The following is an 18,542-nucleotide window of genomic DNA, read 5'->3' on the forward strand; positions in this document are numbered from 1 at the left end:
AAATTAACATTAGTCTCTAAACATATTTTGTTGTATATCCAAAAATAAACTTTCAGAAGACGCAATAAATAACATCTTAGATCCAAAATAGGTTGCAATTTCAGCACTTCAGTAACAGTGCACAAATTGAAATACATTTCCGTATGTAGTGTAGTGGCACGACTTTGTTGAGCTTTGTATAATTTACTTTGACGGTAGTTAAAGGAACGGTGGAGCACTCGATTGCTTGACGTGGTTCTCAGTTACATTTCTTGGCCCTTTGACCTGCAATAACGTTTTCAGGCGTCCATCATCATAGTTGTGATTCATCTGAAATTGATAATGGTGTTATGGTTATGAATGCTTGTACATTTGTGGTTCGTTTATGGTAAATGATCAGGGCATCACTCTCAAAGTGAGGAGAAAACCTGGAGTCAGAGGAAGGCAAAGTGGAGTAAAATGGTCGTATAGTTATGAAATGGATAGAAAGAGAGGCAGACCACAAAAAACGGGAATTAGTTTGGGTAGAGTGGCCATAGAAAAGTCAAAATGCAGAAGATTGGAGGAGGCTTTTGCCACCTGGTAACCTTAAAAATGTAGAAAAAACACAATGGAATGGCTAAAAAAGCTATAAATTAAAGACTGCTGTATATTTTTTTATGTAATGTTGAGTATAAATAGATCATGACCAAGAGTTTTTATTAATTTAGTAGTCTCCCTATTACATATCATAATTACTCCTAAATAAAGCATTACCATCTATAACGCAAAGGCAATAATATTTTAAAATCATAACAGCACACAAACCACTTACAGCCGCAAACTCAAAATCCCAAACGAAATCCCACACAAATTACACTATAATCAGATTTACTATAGTAAAACGCTGGACAACGAATTAATAATTTAATGCGTGAAAGATAATTAGTGCAAATCAAACACAGTAACATCAATTATCGCAAAATGGCAAACAATCGTTTAATTAGCCATTGGCATGGAAACCGCTAAATTAAGCGACAACCGACCCCGTGTCGTAAATATGTTGCAGACGATAATTAACTTTACATGCATGCTGCAATCACCGTGATATATAATTGGCATGTACTGGAGAAGGCTTTTGTTTAACGTGACAGCTGGCAGCTCTGATTGGGGTGGTGAGTGCAAGTACTACTCAATTTTAGGGTTTCTGATTGAAAAGTATGTCTCAAAAAGTAACGTCAAACTTCTGCACTTTTCATATTTTCTCTACAACTACTAGTTTCTTTACTCTACTCTAGTCTCAACTCTACTTCTTCTACTATTACTTGTATTGTAACTTGTACAAAAAAGTGTTTAACTTTATGTATTTTTTTGTACCTGCCACGTTTTTTGAGCTATAGAGAGGAGTATCAGACTTTAACTGAAGAATAAACCTGCGTTTTTGCTTCTGTTCCGCTTGTCCTATACTGAACTATCAACTTGGAATCTAACGAATCACCTACACAGTTCTGACTTTTAAGAAACAAATGTAAAGTTAAAAAATAACAATTGAGTTTTAAACCCTAGATAGCGTCTCACTGACATATAAACGACACCATTATAGAAGTACCCTACACCAATGAAGCAGCTGTAAAGTGTAAGTAGCGATAATACAAACATGTAACATGTATTATTATTTTAATTTCTTCCCAAGAAGGTCGGTCGCATAGATAACAATACTGAGTCGAAACCGCATATTCCTCTACACAATAAGATTTGGAGACGTTAAAGGACCCAACGGCCATTGTTTAAGTAACTCGCTTTAACACGACGCCGACAATACAAGGACATTTAAAATTTATACACTTCGATGTGCGTTTTGTTTTAAAAATGTGTTTTTGTTAATTTGATGTTTTAGATAGTGGTGTGATTTATTTTTTGGTGATAGTGATATATTTTTTGGGGCCTAAAAAAAGTTAAAATCATGGTCATCGTTGTTTTGTATGACGACGCTAGTCCTCTGGTCAAGATAAAAAAGCCAACGTGGTATGTATTGCAGATTACATCACGTCTATTTACCAATCTTCATTCAAATGCATCCTTTTGATGTAATTAATTAACGGACATCTACAGAAATGACAATGTAAAAAAATACTTACCAACAATGCCAATCAGTTTACTGTAAAAATTATAATAACTAGAATTATATTTTGAACAAAAAAATACGTATGAATTATTATTAATCCATATATTTGTACACAGACTCTTACAAACAAAACTCTCGACACATTTCTTAAGACTGTTAAACAAATCTCAACTTTAAGTCAACCGTAAAAAGTCTGTTCACAAGAAAATTTCCACGGCATGTATTTGAAAGGAAGCATTTTCACAGAAGGCGAAACTCGGAGTATACGATCTGAAACTAGCCATGCACAGGAAAACCACACACCTCAACCTCAAACCCTGAACTTCAGCAGCCATTCACTCAATTTTCTACTACACGAGAACTTGTATAAAATATTTTGAATGAAAACTGAAAATTAATTCAGGCGAACATTAAAACAAACTAGTTGAAATTACAACGACATGAAACCAATTAACTGGTCTACCTTGGGAGTTATTGGATGAACGAAAAATATTATCCCGTTAAAATTTAAAATTGAGCCATATACTTTTTTTTCTTATTTACCAATTACCACTAATGAGTGTTCGATGTAAAGAAGTAATTATGTTGATTGACTGATTGGTGGACTTCTTGGTGTGATTAAGTGCATTAAAAATGGCAATAAAGAAAACTATACCATGAAAAAAGAAAAAAATATATATTTCTGATACATATATTACTATGTTGTTTTGTGACCATTCTAGAATAAATATTACATAACTGGTAAAATTAGAAGTCAACATTAGGTGGGTCTTGATTGGAGTCAACATCGTACTGAGATCTTTTGCCGTGGAAATGGTACAGAACCATTTTATTCCAACACTAAAGTTGTATTCCTTTAATTAATTAAAAATGTAGGTGAGCGAATTCTATGTATAGATATAAGAAAACAAATAGTAGAAATCTATTGATACATTTTTTTCTTTTCATTTAAGTGTAGCGAGTTACACATGGTAAGTAGTAAGTACAAGCCATTCATAAAGCATTGAATATACTGTCGTAAGAAGTACAGGTGAACTTTCTTTTGCCTAAATGTAAATAAAGAAAATTTGCGTAATATAAAACAACTTTCGGTTCAAATGGAAGGCCCCTTCCCCTTTATCGTATTTTCCTGTTTCGTTTTTATATAATAAAGTTTATTTATGTTCATTTCATTATCTAGATATTTTGTAATAAAATTTTATTTTTTTGACATAAGAAAACAAGTAATTTGATTGAAGTAAAAGCTTATTTTAAATTTGTACCTTTTCCATTCAAGGTTTCAAGGCTAAATCTGGGTTCTAAAAGTAACATATTCGGTTCTGTGGTACCAGTGTATTTTTGGCACAAGCATTCATTTTGTACATGCTTTATTGTACACATTTAAGTAGCCCAGGTTACATACATGTTAAATAATATGCGTGCAATATATGGTCTTATCACATAATGGTGATTTCACCCAGAAAACATTTGGATGGAATATTTTTATTTAAAAAAAGAGATAAGGGGTGTATTGTGTACAAAAAAATATTAAAATTAAGATTATAAATATAATACACTAGAAAACATGCATATAAATTAACTAAGTGACAAATTAATGTTTCAAAATCATAAAATCGAAAATGAAACCGCACTAAAATCATAAAGTCTACAAACTACTGATTTGACGAAACACCATTTCCGACAGAATCATCGAAACACCGTCTATCGTCTACTGAGGTTCGATTCCAAATCCCACTAGAGTTGACTTAATCATAAGAACGCCCGCGAAATCGCTACCGTTCAAACGAGGCCCAGGGGACAAACCGACTATCGGCCTCCTTGCTTCCTTACTAGACAAACTAGTAGGGGAGCCCGCGATGCTAAATTTGGATTTATTAGAGCGTCGTAAGAACTTACCAAAGATAAAAAAAAAATGATGGAAAGAAAAAAATGTTGGGTAACGTTTTCTTTTATCAGCAGTTTTTTAAAATTATTTTAAACATAACTCATTTTAATTTGGTTATCTAATCTATGGAAATGAAAGAATCATATCTAATCAGCTGGTTTTCATGGTGGGAATACCGGATTACTCCCATACTTGTTTTTATTACGAGAAAGTTTTCAAATATAATATAATCGACTTCTCTCTCTCTCCTAAATCTCACCAAAGACTTACTGCCGTACTCAGAAACATTTACTGGTTACTTAACCCAATAATAACCAATAATTGATAACCTAATAATTGATTTTGTTCCAAAAAGCTAAGGAAGGTTACTAAGGCATAGTATAAGTAATCATTAAATGTCTCTGAGTACGGCAGTATGTTTAATTTTAGAACAGTATTTTTAATATTTTGACCTGATCATTAAGACCTGATCTTAGGATATGTGCAACAGGATATCCGATAACATTGTTAATCTGACCCGTTCACATAAATAACGAAGTCACTTCTCAGACTCTTCTACTATAGCAAACTTGGCAGGATTACATCAGACTTACCCCCTCCCTCAATTGCCGTATGAAAAACTTGAGCCGTTAAAGTGTTGTTGCATTTTTTGCCTACTTTTAAACGTTAGCTTGATTTTAAAACTAGCTCAGTTTAAAACTACGCTTTCACGGTGCTTTCTGCTTTTTATGATTCATTCACTTCATAAATTGTTGGTTACCTGTTCCTCTTGTTTGTGTAGTTTAGTTTCATTTTATCGCGCGGTTGAGACTTATAATATTACATTGGTGCAAGTATTTTTTTAAACTGGCACCTTCGTAATCATTGCAATAATTGCATAACATGTTATTTCATACACTCATACTTATCTCTTAAAGTTCTCGTGGTATTATGGGGAAATGTATCCTATCACCCAAGGCTCATACCCTGTTTGTATACCCAATTTCATCAAACTCCGTTCAGTAGTTTCAGCGTGATTGACGAACAAACAGCCAAACAAACTTTCACATTTATAATATTAGTGTGAAGTGTGAAACAGTGTTTCTCAGATTCCTACAAATTATAATTAAAACTAAATTAACTGTTAAGATTAATAAGTCATTAGTATGAATTTAAAACATGCTAATAGAAAATTTTATTTTGTGTGCTTCATTAAAATAATGTCACATAAGACTTTCTGTTGTAATGTTTTGTAAAACAAATATGTAAAATGTACACCACGAACATTAAAATATTAGAATTAATACAACTTATAAAAGCAAAATGTTGCCTCAAACAAACAAAAAAAAAATCTCTATTCATTTAAAATATTCAGTGTCTCTTCTATAGTTTCACTTTACTTCCAATATAAACTTCGCAGCGATTATTTTAACTTGTAACCATTTCTCAAGTAAATTATAATGAGCCCAGGTGCTAATATCATATGGCACAATTTAGTTTATAGATGACACTCGTCATTACGATCTTGTTACATACGACGCAAAACAAATAGGTATACACTTAATAATGATTGAATGCGCACATAAAAGCTTATGTACCTTCCAAGATACAGTTACACAAAAGACTCTATGTCTTACTGTCTAAGGTTCTTATTACATTGTGTGTTTACTTAAAATTTGATACGGTAAATAGGAGTCCCCAGGACGCGCGGTATTAAAGCTGGCTTATGGCACTGTATTAATTTTGAACCGTAGTAACTTAGGTGGTGACAGAACTAAGATACCGACGCATAATTCACTTGGTAACACAAATGAAACTAGCGCTTAATTTACTGTTATAATTTAGTGAATTCCTTTACAGTCCAAGGCGTAGTGAGGAACTTAGCGGTGAGATGGGATCCTGTTGTGTGTAGGAATTAATACTATATTACTGTTGTGGTCTGCGTTATCTTGTACGAATTTGTAAGTGTTTAATGCAGCTTCTGAATTACTGATCACATTTATTGGCAACCAATAGCAGTTTTATTTCTGGGTTAAAGATAACTCTAGTTCTTATAGTAAAAATATCACGATATTTTTAAATTCACTGTATGTATTTAAGAATATTAAAAAGAGAGAGAAAACTAACAAATTATATAAAATTAAATGTTACTGCACTTCAACTTTTAGTTACTCTCTCAATGGATAGCTAGTGTTATTAAGTTTTATACTTTCCGTTCATAAATGTAACTCACTGAAACCTACTAAAAGATAAATATTTTAGCAGAATAAGTGCAATTTGTCCAAAGCATTAAAACATGAAAAGTAAACATTGGAAATACAATTACTTTTTGTTAGTTATACAAGTAATTCTTGAGATAGATGCGTATCTACTGCTGGCTACACGAGATATGTACTACGTGGCTGGTAGTGTTGTATTCAATCTCAAAAATCTAGAACAGAAATAGAACAAGAATTCATCATAGCACTTGTGCTTTATCTAGAAAGTTGGCCAATTTTTATTATTACCCCTGTACATATGAACAAGCAACAACACGTGAAATTGCTTACAAAAAAGAAAAGGGAAAATCACACGGAGCGTAGCATCACGGGCCGACTCGGTTCGCGAACTACATTACAGTTTACATAAAAACATCGCGTTCAACGACAACGGGGCATCAACTTTCCCAGCGAAGACATAAGCGAAATTGAATTACACATATTGAAAAAGAAATGTGTAGCTCCTTGGTAGGCGTGGTTTTGTTGGAAGACTCCTCCTACCCAGTGATCCGCGCATGAATCGCACCGGCATCGCTCTCAAGTCGGCCGGTCGCTCCGTGTGTCACGGCAAGTCAGTGCGAACCCGACCGCGCGCTAGGGCTGTGTCGCGCCACTGCACAACTTGCTCCACACGACGAACTTACTTCCCGTTTGTGTTTCGTTACGCGAAAATACACAAAACTTTCGTGTTCAACTTGCGTAAAATTTAATATAACTTTACCGGATCAACACGAGAGTGATGGACGAGATTAATGCCTGTTAACAAATTATTTGTTAATTAAACTGACCAGGTTTGAGTGGAATTCATGTTCAGTGAGTGTGGCGAGGATGACAACCGCACGTTTATTTATTACAGATCTGTTCCATGAACTATGACCAGTTACAGAAATATTGTTTCCTTTTAACATATTGATGTAGGTGAGTATTTATTGGTTAAAAGTACTTTTAGTGTAAATTGAAAGGGACTATAAAATACTTTTAAAGTTAGTTTAAAACTTAAATATAGAAATACAGCCCTAAATAATAAATGTTCTATTTCTGGACATTTTGCGGTTATCATATTTTGATTTTAATGTCGTGGAAGTAAGTGAAGTAAGTTTAAAGCCGTGTCTGAATAAATTATACTCAAGTAAAAGGCTTCAACTATGGAAACTTAAGCTGAAGAACAAGTAAATGAAGTGGTTTAAACTCATTAATTATGCTTGAATGTTTGTGCTCAAGTTTACTGGGTAGAGAAAGTCCGGGCATGACTTTTTGTCTAACTAAGTGCTTATAATAATTTTGAAAACCTTCCCTAATATAAAAAGATCTATCCTAATTAAAAGGGTAAAATAAAACAACATGAACTACTTAAACCAAAATTAACGTTAAAGTGTATAAAATATAGCCTGTGGCGTACAAAATTGTTGTCGGATGCCCTGCCCGTGACGTAGGCACCCACTTAGGGATTTTTCCAAATCGCCCCTTAAGCGAGGTAAAAAGGGATAAAGTACGTTTTCACAGGCAACGCCGCGGGCCCAGCGGCTAGCAATAAATAAAGTCGGCAATTGCTCTCCCCAATGAAGCTCGAATTTTTCAACCAGAAACACTTCGAATTAAAGATCTGTAAAATCGGTAAATTAACTGGTTAAACAAATATTTTTGTATGATATTTTAAGTTCATATATTATTTTTCAGTCGATTCATTTTGTATACTCGTTTTTAAGGTATTGTATTTTGTATACTATTCATTTACAACAGACTTAATGATTGAGGATTTTTCAATCTTTATAGTATATTTCAATAAATATTATTTATAATAAATTAGTGTAATTAAATAATAACATATAATGCTACAAAAATGTACTGCAATTTACAACAGTAATTTTCAATAAAACTTAATATTCACATTTCATAATGGATATAATAAAACAATTTCTATAAATCAACTTTACGGTCACGTCGTAAATTTGCGTAATTGCTAATAGTCAAAGTATTTTTATTTCATCCTTTCATAATGTTTTCAATATTATATATTTTTTTGGAATAACAAACCTACTCGTTAGCGAGAAATTATTTATTTAGAGAACGATATTAATTCCAAGAATTTTATAAAACGAAAGTGATTTAACTCAAAATGTTATTTAGGGCCCTTTAGGTATTAAAAATTAAACCCAAATTCAAAGCTATTAAGGTCTATTAACACAGATTTAGATGTCAAAACTCGTTTTATTTAATGTAAAAACAGTTATACAAACATTTTAACATTTCAAGTGCAAATATAATAATATCTTCTATTATATTTATGGACGTCGGTAAAATTTTAACGAAACAACCAGTATAAAGGTCAATAGATTTTTTTAAATAAGTTTTTCATTAACTTAAAAGCTTCTTGAAAGCTTAACAAGAAGCTTCGTCAGTTTTACAAAATGCGGACCAACATAATTTAATATTCTATTCATTTTCTGTATGAATTCCTGTGTACAGAATTTTTAGGTGCTTTTTTTAGAATAAAATGTTGTACTTTATATATTTTTTCCTATATTTTATACTTCTTTTTATTGTGAGAGAAGATGTATTTGTGTTTTTCGGTAATGAGTACACGTTCAATCCTTTATTAACGATCATGTACATGAATCTGACAAGTAGGGATTATGAAGGTGATGTTTTGTAATTCAATGGGATCATTATATGAGTGGAAATACTTGTTCTTTACTTAATTGGCGTAATTATATTTTATACGTGTTTAGCAATTGTCATTTATTTACTTCTCTGAGACTCCTTCGGGTAACATAAAAAGTATCTCTACACCTTAACTTTTTATTTTCGAAAAGAACTTAATTTCTTGAATGTAGACTTTTTCAAACTTCAGTCATCTATGATATTGTATTTTTTATAAACTTGTGAATTCGGATTCATAAAATTGTTTTTTAAATTTACTTTTTATTAAAGCTTTTAGTTATGAAATACGAATATTTAAATTTCAAATTACGTACACACATAATATGACACGAAAAGTAAACTAAATCCCTAGTATACATTTTAAAAACTGATATTTTTAAAATATGTGTGAACAACGATTAATATAGGTATTAGTGTATATACCTTTTAAAAAGTAATTCATTAAATTGTAAAACCCTTTGTAACAGGATACAATTAAAATCAATTACAAGCGAGGGTGATTTTTATTAGGACCGCTTATCTAAATAGTGTGAGAAGTAAGCTTAAGTGGATTTGTAGTCACGGCAGAGCCAATGCTTCCGCAATGGTGAGTAATTTAAAGACGGCCACGGCTGATATCTGCGGGGGCATCCATTACCCCCAACAACGGGGTACCAGGCTCCCATAAATTATAAAGAGGAATACTTATACGCTGATTTATATAGAGCTGTAAATTTTCTATCCTATATAGTATTTAGACACGGTTGCTGTTGCCACAGAATATGTAAAGATACGGTAGGTTAATGACTTTAAAGTAGGCTACGCTTTGAAAGTTTGATGCTTATCTAAGGATATAATAAAACATCTTATGCTAAAATTAGTCATTCAAGACAAAAAATTGATACGATACGAATTGTGTTCAACAAATAATTTAGATTCAGCCAAAGTATCCCAAGTAATGAAATCAATGTCTCGTGGAAGACATATATTTCAGAAGTGGCACAAGATATAACCATGCCCATATTACATTACCACAGAATATGCAATTCGAAACCCTTCTGAATCAGATCTATCTTTCCATCACTACCATAACTACAACAACTAAAATCATCAATTTCTAGCTCCACTTATACAAAGTGTAAATTACCTGTCCATACAACATTGGTCATCTGATAATTCTTTATTCTGTGGTCCTACTTTATAATGGCCAAGGCAACACATGTGAGCCTCAATTACCACAGCTGTTGGCGGTAATACGCGTTCCGTTATGGAGTGAGAAAGATATGTTACGTCGTGACCGAAACGTATTAGGAATTTTTAAATTAAGCCATGGATCCCGGTCAAAAGTTTTAAAATGTTTCATCGCTTGAATCGCCTTGTAAAGTTTTCGTGTATATTTTTTGGTAATCGTTTCTTACTAGGGCACAATGCCCCACTATGTTTTACTTTATTAATATTTTTTAAGAAAGTTAATTAATTTCAGTAGATAAAATACATGGTTTTAAAGCATATGATGTGATGAAGTCATGAGCAAACTTTATACGACTTTAAACCAGAAATTAAATGTAGAACGTGTACCTGATGTTTGCACTAAGAACCATAAAACTAATGAGAAAGGAGAAAAACGAGTAACCAAATAAATAAATGTCATTCAAAATCTAATTAAAAATGTTAACTCTTTGCTAGACAATTAAATGGGGATAAATACTTTAGTAGACAAAGGAAATAAGAAACAAAAACAAAGGATCCCGTCAACTTGGTATTATGCCAACTTTGCCTGAATATTTCTTTATCTTTATAAGCATTTTCGTTTAATAAATATTCATGGGTAATGATTTAAACAGTTTTGCGTAAAAGGTTTTAGTATTTGTAGTTGTGCCAGTATTCGAATACGCTGAAAAATGGTCGTTTATTCAGCTTTTCAACAGACCATCAACAAATTGGTTACATTCTACGAGAGCGTAGCAGTCTACGGCGTAGTTACTACGCCGTAGCATCAGTCTGTAGTCGCTAATACTAAAGCAAGTCTTCAACGTTTTTATGAAGATCTATTTGCTAACAAAAAATATTAAAGAGTCTTTCTGATTAAATGTATTCGATGAAAGATAATGGTTGACCAAGAATGATGAGTGTGACCTTGAACATGAAATTAATTACCAACAGAAAGCTTTGAAACTATCAATCAAGTCAGTCTGAATATTAAGTTTACCCATGCATAGTAATTTTATAAGCTAATCTGGTAAAATCTGCTCTACCAGTCAAACCACAGAACTGAAGACAAATCTGTCGCAAGCTTAGGTCGCTATCCCATACATCGATTTTTCGACTGGCTCCATAAAACCTAACCAACAAATTTAATATACGACAGCCATTTTATTAAGTTTATTACATTATCAGTCTATAAGTGGCCACTGCTGACCAAAGCCTCTTCTCATATGCAGAAGGTTTGAGCATTAATCACCACGCTTGCTCAATGCGGGTTGGCGATTTCACACTTACAATTAAAAATTATAAGCCCAGACGACATTTTTATTAAAATTCTTTATTTTCCGATGTCCAAAACATTTTTCACGTCCGATTAATACCAATGTTGGGCTAATAAAAATTAAAGGCTCCACTGAGACACTAGCTCGCACTAGTGTTGTGCCCTTGGCAGTAAAAGGGCAATATTTGTTTTAGTGGTACGGCTACCTGGCGTTATCCGAGTCTTGCGGCTTTTGAACAAGCAAACTTGAGGTGAATAATGTTAGATAGGATACACGTCGTTACTTTGAAATTACAGAATGTAATTAAATCACTCGAAATGACCCTTCTACGTGTGTACTATTTTTAAACTTTTATATTGATTCCATTAAATTACAAGCAGATGTATGAACTTACTCATAGATACGCTAGTTGGAGTCCTATTGACAAATGACCCATTATTAAAATTGATTTAAACTTGAGAGAACAAACATAATAGTCAGTTAGAGTTAGCACGTCCCTATATAATATTACAATCGTTATACCTTACAATCAGAGTTCTAGTTTAAAAAGAAATAAGTATTTTCTAACGAGAAACATAAATCATCATAAAAATTGATTTCCAGTAAATTATGTAGTCTTTTAAAATAAAGTAAACAAAAATATACAACAAGAAACTTACAGCATTGTTGTCCCGAGAGAGAGGGAATGAAATATAATCTCTCTTTGTTATTCATTCGTGTCTCGACGGATTCATAATTTTGTCAACACTTAAAATCTGCGTTGTTTGAGTCCCACTGTATTTTAGTTATCTTCACAAAATAAACTCTGAATATTATGTAGGGACTAGAATTTCTAGTTTTGCTGACTGCTTACAGTAAGAATGTTAAGGACCTTTCTTAGTTTGGAAATTGTCTTATGTTAAGTCCTAGATACTCTTTGTACTGAAAGAAAAGTTGACGCTTATTCACTCAGATTTATCATATAAGGCAAATATATTTTATATTTTTCAAAAATATCTATATCTGAGATTTGAAAAAACGATGTTAGTAAATACGTTTTAAGAGAGCCTTAAGTCTTAAATCTCAAAAAACACTCATACGTCACTGAACTTAATAGTCAAATACCACATCCTTAGTAGCCACGATTGCGAACACTAACCAACAGACATAGTTGACTTGAACCCAAGTTTCCCAACAAAAATCAGAGCAGAGAAATAAGGTACAGGTCAAGTCCCATGTGACTGCCAGGGTCTACCAAAGGTTGTGGTCATCTAATTACAATACAGGCGTATTTTCTCTTCCCTAGATTAAAATGTTATCTGACACATTATACATAATTATATACCTACAAACAAATATCTTATTATCGTATAATATTTTGTGAACATAATAATAATTGGCAATTATCTGGATATGTCTATAGATCGTACGGTACTTACTGTAGACTCTATAAAAATAATATGAATACGGTACTAGTCGATTTGTGACTATGTGAACTTGACAGCTTGAAACCTTATTAAAGGTTTGATAAAATTATAATTATGTAGAATGTGAATATCAACCACATACAATTACTTTCCCATACAATCAAAAGACGTGAATGACTGCTATTTCGCACTTAATATTATTATTGACTAGCTGCAACCTGCGGTTTCGCTCCCGTGGATTACAACGAATTTGTGGCTAGTAAAAGTAGCCTAAATTACTCCTAAGTACATCTGCTACCTACTAATAAAAGTCCTGTCAAAATCGATCTAGTCATTCGATCGATCAGAGATTAGCCAGAACATATGTGTTCTGGATAGAGAGACAGACAAAAATTGTAAAATATATTCTTCTGGTCTATGCATTTAGTAAAAAGCGGTTACTTCGATATTACAAAGAGACACTCTAATTTTATAATGGGTGCTTATTTTTTTTTTTCATTGACTTGTTGATTAATGGCGTTGTTCAATTTAAATTTGTGTGGAGTTGTTTCAATAACACTCGTAGATCTGAAAAAATACTGGCTAATAGTAAATACACTAAAAAACACATAAAGTTAATTTCATACGATTTACGTTTTTCGTAGAAATTTTCGAATACTAAATACAATTTATTGAAAACATGGATTATCGCTTTTTACTCGATTTTACGGAATGCAAATAAGTCAGTTAATACATTATAGAATTTAACATAATTTCATATTTGTTAACAGCAAATGAAGAATTTTTGAGTACATAATAAATATTACATAATATTGTAATATAATGTTGCACATTTTCATATAAAGCAAACAAGAAGATTCCAGTAAAAGAGCTTAATAGTTCATCTATACCTATACGTAAAATCGTGAGAGAGCTGTCTGTAAGTTGAAAATCTAAAAAAAAACAGGGGTCATACGTCGATGTCGAACCTTAATATGTCAATTAACTTTTTTTTTGTCTGTTTGTCTGTTTGTCTGTTTGTCTGTTTTCTGTTTGTCTGTTTGTCTGTTCGTCTTGCGCGCTAATCTCAGAAACGGCTGACGAGTTGATGCGGTTTTGAATATATTGTGGGATGCTTAAATTTACATTTAGTGTTTGTTTCATGTCAATCGGTTCATAAATCAGAGCAGTTATGTCAAATAAGGAATCACGTCGAACATTCTAAGCTTATACCATTAATGTCCGCAACTATTTGACGGATTTGGGAAATCTGGTACAGATATAGTTTAGTTGAAAGGTCATAGATAATTTTTATTTCAATACAGGCTAAAATAAAAATAAAATAAAATAAAATCTAAAATTAAAAAAAAATAGATAAAAAAAAATAAAAATGTAAAAATAAAATAAAATGACATAAAATTAAAATAACATAAAAATAAAATAAAAATGGACCTAAAAATAAAATAAAATAAAATAAAATAAAATAAAATAAAATAAAATAAAATAAAATAAAATAAATATAAAATAAAAATAAAATAGAAATAAAATAAAAATAAAAATAAAAATAAAATAAAAATAAAATAAAAATAAAATAAAAATAAAAATAAAATAAAAATAAAATAAATCGTAAAAATAAATAAAAATAAAATACTAAAATAAAACTAAAAATAAAAAAAAATAAAAAAAAATATAAAAAATACTTATTCGGACCATCTATGTTCAATTTCGTACTTATAGTACGGAAAACTCGGGCTGACAAAGATAGATGGCGTTGATCGCGCAATGGTGTAATTACAATTGTTCATAATTGTTTTAATTCATTGGAAATTTGTTTTTACAAAATAGTAGCAATGAAAAATATAACATAATACAACTTTTAGTACAAAGACTCCGCTCTAACGCGAGGATAGATAATTCTATGTCGATCGTTACACGACTTCGGTTCAAGTTATTATTTCTCCATTCATCGAGTTAACAAATAGTAAACAGGTATGAAAAAAATCTATATCAAATAATTAAACTTTTAGGACCCAGAATACGCCCGAACGGCCCATAAATAAATAATCCAAGTTGTCTCTATCCTCGATAGATGGCGTTGGGATCGAAATAGATTGAGCTATGGTTTTGTTACAATTAAAACTTCGGTAATTGTAGAAAATTGTATTATCAGTCGTATGATTATTTTCTGTAGTGGTCCTGCTGTTTCGTATATTCTAAATTGGTTTCGTTGTATTTGTCAATTAATAAGTTTATATGTTGAGTTTTTGGTTTTCTGGTTAAACTTATTAACGTAGGTCTAGTTTGATAAATACTAGTTACTGTAGTTAGTAAAATAAGTCTAATTTATAAATTATTAGATTAATTTAAGTCGTTTCTTTTAAATTATTTATAAGCTTGGTTATTATAGCATAGAAGGATAGGTTCGAATACTAATTTCTTTTTTAATTGTTATAAATTCGTAATTCGTAGATTTCTTTAGTTTTAAGTTAGTTTTCGATCTTAAGTTCGGAAAGATTATAATAAGTCTTTAGTTAAAGTCCATTATAGAATTTTTTCAATGCCCTAAGTTTCATACATCTATTAAAATCAAACGCAGAGCTCATTATGTTGATTTTTGAAGAGTTACATGGAATAAATATTACATAATATTGTAATATAATGTTGCACATTTTCATATAAAGCAAACAAGAAGATTCCAGTAAAAGAGCTTATTAGTTCATAATAAATAAAATACAATCTCTTATGCAATTAATTTTGCCGAGAACTTTAATTTTTAATTTCAATATATTTACGGATAATTTGACTTTACAAAATCACGCATACCTACTTTATTTTGAAGAGATGCAGTAAAAAATTACATCTAAATGATAATTTATATTAAAATATTCATGAACTACAAGTGAAGCCAAACGTCAAAGCCAAACTCACTAGGTATGATTGAAAAATGATTAAATCTTGAAATTCAATCCAAAAGTTAGAAATCAGTAGTCTCACTAGCTATTGTCTGCCAAACACATTGACAATATTTATCACCAGGAGCAATTAAATTTTCGTTAATTGAAAAAAAACGCAGCCTTTATATTTTAAGGTTGATATTATGTTGTTTCTCCGTAGATAAATTTGCAGCGTTCGGTCAGTGTCCGAGTAAAATCAATAACCATCCAATATGTGCCTATCATTTTGACATCTAGAATTTCGTACGCAGCTTTTGGTAACGCTCAGTAAGTTATGGGCGTAGTGTAAGCGGGTAGCCGTAATGATGTAGTTTAGTTACAAGGGTGTGATTGGTGAATACTAAGTATGTAGATACAGTAGTCTAACCTGCATTGATGAAGCGTGGTGATTAATGCTCATACCTTCACCGTGCGAGAAGACACCTTTGGTTAACCGTGGGCACTTAAAAACTGATGGTAATTATAAAGCACTGTACATATATGTATCTATACTGAATTTATTACTACTGATGTTATTAAAATAAGAAATCAATAACAATTTTTATTAGAATTTAAGAGCTTCGTTTAAAAGCAAAAAGGAAAAATAATTCCTATCATCGAAGATAAATGGACAAAAAAAAATAAAGTCACAAACACACGCACACTAATCAATACCAAACCATCCTCAAACGCCAATACTAATTAAACATCCAAAAGCCAATAAAAATTAAGAGGCCAACCAATTAAGATGACTGTACCTACACCCGCTAACAGTGGCACCACGCCTCACCGGCCGATACCGACCGCGTGTTGTATGACGTGCCAGTTTTTGTGCGACACGGTACACCCGCTATTCATTAGCCCAGCGTTGTCCATGTCCGCATTAATTACAGGACGCCTCTGACGAATGACACGCAAATACTGTACAGATAAGGCCAGGACCGTTGGTCATTGGTCAGCTGAGCAGAAAACCAGGTGGAGATGTTAATACGTAATTATGTCCCGGTTTAGTATAGACATTTCTAGAATGTTCGATGTATCTAGAATTCTCGAGCCAGGAAATGAAGTTCAGCTCTGAATATTCCGGTATTTTTAATGATGAAGTTTTATTGCTTTCTCTGCAAAGGACTTTTTTTTTCATTTGAATGGATCAAGTCTGTTGATCAAGACATAAATCATATTACCTAAACCGTAAAATAAATTATTATAAATATTTTGAAAATCACTCATATCTGTTTATTTCTAATATTTGCATGGTCATTAATGACGCCAATAATTTTAAAATATTAAAAAAAAATTGAATCATTTGAATAATAAAATTGATAAGTTTTTTCACTATCGGCCTTTCACTATTTCTACCAAGACTTGAAACTACACAAAAATATACATAATAAACCACTTTTCAATGCACGTTTTCTATTCTTCATTCATATTATACAATCCAGAGCTTCTGTTCGCAAAGGCAGCATAATACACAATTCTCACTCACGTCGCATACGCAACCCAAAGCAGGCATAAACCAGTAGAAAATTACTAAATACACTCGGCCAAAGGATTCTGTTTGGTTTTAGTTCGGGATATGACATCGAATGGAAAGACTTATCGATGTTTTGAATAGTTTTTGTAATCGATACATCAGTTTGAAGTTACGATTTTTGCGTCATTGATGGTACAGGTAGTAAAATTGAAAAAAAATATATTAGGGAATAGCAGCAATACACTTCAAATTTTCGGTGTGCATAGCAATCCCTTTTAGGAAGGAAATGGTTTTTAAAAAAAACTTTGGACAGACCCGAAACATCAATTTTAGGATCACACAAAATTCCCTGCGGGAATCGAACCCGCAACACGTTGCGCAGCAACCGGATACCAGCCACTGCGCCAACCGTGCAGTCTTCAATCGATTCTTTCATATCGATTTTTTCATCAATCGATAAACTCAAACATCGATACATGTCTCGAAGCCCTATAGAGAGTTCATTTCCGTCGATACGCCGGCCATTCACTGATTACGCCAGTTTATAATTGCCGCTCTACCAAATGAGCTCGAACTGGCAATCTGACGAAAGCAAAATGTGTTTTCAGTCGCGTGATCATTAATTTGAGTATATTGTGTCAACTCTCGCATTGATGATTTACATGGAATTGCATCGTTTTGATTTCCATTTGTTAATATCGGCTAAGTACACTGATTAATGTTTGACAAATGGCATGTTGTATGATTTACCAGATCAACTTTTTAGTGGTTGTGGAAGTATTATGTTTTTTTTTGTTTTTGATAGGGAAAAATCATCCACTTATCCCACCTTGGGTGGGGTGAGAGGGGTCAGACTCTTACTGACTAAAAAACACCCTGTTCCTACTCCTGCTTTTCGAGCCGGAGCCCCGGTAAAGTCCGCAGCTCCGGATCAGGTGTCAGCCCTACTGGGCTGTCCGTGGTGGTCTGATGGCTCTTCTGAGGTGGTAATAGTAAGAACTGCTGTAAGATTTTTCATAAAATTTTATTCTATTCAAATACCGCGGTAATTGGTTTTGTGGAAACCCTAAACCCCAATTAAAATTCATCACATAATAAGTTAACAGACTTAGCTCAATTTACACTTTTCATCTAAACAGTCTTAATAGTTGCTCTTAAAAATAAGATTATCTTGATTAAATAAACGAATAACCTAAAAAAATCTAGAACTAACTAAGCTAGAAAAGCTCCAACAATTACACTTAGAAAAAACGTACTTAAAAATCCTTTCGTTTCGCGTTAAATATTTTTATTTCTTTCTTTGTTCGCAAAAACTAATCAAGTGAAACAATCTCGAAAGTTAGTTAGAAACAATTTGAACCAGTTGTGAATTGAAATAATTCAGAGTGCCTTGACGCGTAAGTTTACGACCGTGGC

General features: G+C 32.2%; 1 protein-coding gene across 3 annotated transcripts in view; it reads left to right on the forward strand.

Moving 5' to 3' along the window:
- The first annotated feature begins 6,742 nt into the window (after nt 1–6,742).
- Nucleotides 6,743–18,542, forward strand: part of LOC118277139 (lachesin-like) — an 89,947-nt gene continuing 78,147 nt past the window's right edge. For 2 of the 3 annotated variants that reach the window (XM_035595846.2, XM_050699033.1), the window contains exon 1: nt 6,743–7,123. The gene's annotated coding sequence lies outside the window, so the exon portion shown is untranslated. The remainder of the gene's footprint in view (nt 7,124–18,542) is intronic. The other variant, XM_050699032.1, reaches the window with a different exon arrangement.

Source organism: Spodoptera frugiperda, chromosome 15 (genome assembly GCF_023101765.2).
Source record: "Spodoptera frugiperda isolate SF20-4 chromosome 15, AGI-APGP_CSIRO_Sfru_2.0, whole genome shotgun sequence".
Lineage (NCBI taxonomy): Eukaryota > Metazoa > Arthropoda > Insecta > Lepidoptera > Noctuidae > Spodoptera > Spodoptera frugiperda.